This window comes from Onychostruthus taczanowskii, unplaced genomic scaffold (assembly GCF_017590055.1).
Source record: "Onychostruthus taczanowskii isolate IOZ18803 unplaced genomic scaffold, ASM1759005v1 scaffold206, whole genome shotgun sequence".
Lineage (NCBI taxonomy): Eukaryota > Metazoa > Chordata > Aves > Passeriformes > Passeridae > Onychostruthus > Onychostruthus taczanowskii.
The window spans coordinates 213108-216643 of record NW_024499307.1 but is presented as its reverse complement, the minus strand read 5'-3'; positions in this window follow the sequence as shown (position 1 = coordinate 216643).

Here is a 3536-nt window from a genome sequence, read left to right as displayed (position 1 = left end):
CGCATTCCAGCGCCGCGCCCGCCCGAAAGAATTCCCTGCCCGAAACCCCCTCCCCAAATCATCCCCCTCCCAAAATAATCCCCTGCCCGAAACCCCCTCCCCAAATAATGCCCCTCCCAAAATAATTCCCTGCCCGAAACCCCCTCCCCAAATAATGCCCCTCCCAAAATAATCCCCTGCCCGAAACCCCCTCCCCAAATAATGCCCCTCCCGAAAGAATTCCTCCTTGTGAAGGGGAGAAAACCCCGACCGCAGCCCCCCAGAACCCCCCAGTGCCCCCCCAGTGCCCCCAGTTCGGTGGGCTGCCCCGGCCAGGGGAGGCAGCACCAAAATTTGGATTTTTAAGGGGAAAACCCTGAATTTCTGCCACTCCGGGGCTGCTTTTGCGACGCGGAGCCAAGGAATTCGCAGGGGAAAGGGGGGGTGGGGGCTGGAATTGGGTAACCCCCTTCCCAAATAATCCCCTTCCCAAAGAATCCCCTTCCCCAAATAACCCCCTTCCCAAATAATCCCCTTCCCAAAGAATCCCCTTCCCCAAATAACCCCCTTCCCAAATAATCCCCTTCCCAAAGAATCCCCTTCCCCAAATAACCCCCTTCCCAAATAATCCCCTTCCCAAAGAATCCCCTTCCCCAAATAACCCCCTTCCCAAATAATCCCCTTCCCAAAGAATCCCCTTCCCCAAATAACCCCCTTCCCAAATAATCCCCTTCCCAAAGAATCCCCTTCCCCAAATAACCCCCTTCCCAAATAATCCCCTTCCCAAAGAATCCCCTTCCCCAAATAACCCCCTTCCCAAATAATCCCCTTCCCAAAGAATCCCCTTCCCCAAATAACCCCCTTCCCAAATAATCCCCTTCCCAAAGAATCCCCTTCCCCAAATAACCCCCTTCCCAAATAATCCCCTTCCCAAAGAATCCCCTTCCCCAAATAACCCCCTTCCCAAAGAATCCCCTTCCCCAAATAATCCCCTTCCCCAATAATCCCTTTCCTAAATAGCCCCTTTCCCAAGTAATCCCTTCCCCAAAGCCCCTTCCCCCAGAATCCCCTCCCGAGCCGCGCGGGCCCCAGGCGGGGAGCAGCACAGACCCAAACCCGCCGGGTTTTGCCCCATTTTGCTGCCAAGAGCAGCCGAGCGCGGCCCCGCTCCAGCTGCCGGCAGCGGCAGCTTTGGAAACCAGCCCCGATTTGCCTTTTTTTGGTGTTTTTTTATCTTTTTTTTTTTTTTTTTTTTTTTTTGATTCTGGAAGAGCAGCAGGAGGGGAGGAATGGTGGTTTTTTTTAATGGTATTTTTTTTAATTTATTTTTGAAGGGGCGTCTCTGATGTCGTTCATTTTAAAGGGAGGAAAACGGGGAAACAAAGGGGTGGAAAATGGGGGGTTTCGCACCTTTCTTTTTTTTTTATTTTTTTGTGGTTTCGCCCCAAATCTTCCAAGCTGGAGGCCTTGTCCAAGGAATGACGCCCAAAGCTCGGACTGGGAGAGAAAAAAAGACGGAAAAGGACAAAAGGACGCGGGGCGGCGGAGGATCCGCACCCCCGAGCCCCCTCCCTGCCAGGGAGCTCCCCTGGCCCGATTCCCGCGGGATTAACCCCAAAAGCGGCTCTGCGTCACCGGGACGGGCCCACAGCGCCGCCAATTAACGCTCACGCGCTGCCAATTAAGCCTTGCGCAAGGCCGTGAAATCCCAGCCCCGAGATCGAATTACCCGCGCTAATTAGGCCGGGCCGGGCCGGGCCGGGCCGGGCCGGGCTGGGCTGTTAATCCCGGCCTCCCGGCATTTGGCTTTTCCCAATTTTTTGGGGTTTTTTTTTTTGAGCCCCGCTCCGGTTCTGCCGGGCGGGGTCAGGGATGGGAGCTGTGAAAAATTAATGGCGGCTGATGGCATTAATTTAATTTAATTTAATGTACCTGGGGCTTCGTCACCGCGGGCCAGCCGTTATCGCTGAGGCTCACCGGGATCCTTATCAGCGAGCTCGGTTCTACCCCTCAGGGCTCGGTTCTACCCCTCAGGGCTCAGTTTTACCCTTTAGAGCTCGGTTTTAGCCTTTAGGGCTCGGTTCTACCCCTCAGGGCTCAGTTTTACCCTTTAGAGCTCGGTTTTAGCCTTTAGGGCTCGGTTCTACCCCTCAGGGCTCAGTTTTACCCTTTAGAGCTCGGTTTTAGCCTTTAGGGCTCGGTTCTACCCCTCAGGGCTCAGTTTTACCCTTTAGAGCTCGGTTTTAGCCTTTAGGGCTCGGTTCTACCCCTCAGGGCTCAGTTTTACCCTTTAGAGCTCGGTTTTAGCCTTTAGGGCTCGGTTCTACCCCTCAGGGCTCAGTTTTACCCTTTAGAGCTCGGTTTTAGCCTTTAGGGCTCGGTTCTACCCCTCAGGGCTCAGTTTTACCCTTTAGAGCCCGGTTTTACACCCTTGGGGCTCGGTTTTACCCTTTAGGGCTCGGTTTTACCCTTTAGGGCTCGGTTTTACACCCTCAGGGCTCGGTTCTACCCCTCAGGGCTCGGTTCTACCCCCTTAGGGCTCGGTTTTACACCCTCAGGGCTCGGTTCTACCCCCTTAGGGCTCGGTTTTACACCCTCAGGGCTCGGTTCTACCCCCTTAGGGCTCGGTTTTACACCCTCAGGGCTCGGTTCTACCCCCTTAGGGCTCGGTTTTACACCCTTAGGGCTCGGTTTTACCCTTTAGGGCTCGGTTCTACCCCTCAGGGCTCGGTTTTACACCCTCAGGGCTCGGTTTTACCCTTTAGAGCCCGGTTTTAGCCTTTAGGGCTCGGTTCTACCCCTCAGGGCTCGGTTTTACACCCTCAGGGCTCGGTTTTACCCTTTAGAGCCCGGTTTTAGCCTTTAGGGCTCGGTTCTACCCCTCAGGGCTCGGTTCTACCCCCTTAGGGCTCGGTTTTATCCTTTCAAGGCTCAATTTTCCCCTTCAAGGCTCAGTTTTAGCCCCTTTAGATCTCAGTTTTCCCCTTTAGGGCTCAGTTTTATCTCCTTTAGGTCACAATTTTCCCCTTTAGAGCCTGGTTTTACACCCTTAGGGCTCAGTTTTACCCTTTAGGGGCTGGTTTTACCTTTTAGGGTTTGGTTTTCCCCTTTAGGGCTCAGATTTATCCTTTAGAGCTCAATTTTCCCCTTCAGGGCTCGGTTTTAGCCCCTTTAGATCTCAGTTTTCCCCTTTAGGGCTCGGTTTTATCCTTTAGAGCTCAATTTTCCCCTTTAGGGCTTGGTTTTACATTTTAGGGTTTCGTTTTACCCTTCAGGGCTCGGTTTTAGCCCCTAAACCCCCGTGCAACGCCCGACTCCCCAAATTTGGGCTTTGGGGCCGTCCCAAACCCCCACTGGGTTGGGGGTGGGGATGAGGATGGGGATGAGGGTGAGGATGAAGGTGAGGATGAGGAGCCACTCCAGGGCTGTTTTTGGGATCCCTCTCCTGGATCTCCCTCATCCCATGGGATGCTCTGGGGTTCCCACATGGGACATTCCTGGGGACATCCCTGCGCCCTCCTGCCCCACCCCCCCCCGGCCCCAAATCCCCCCCTCAG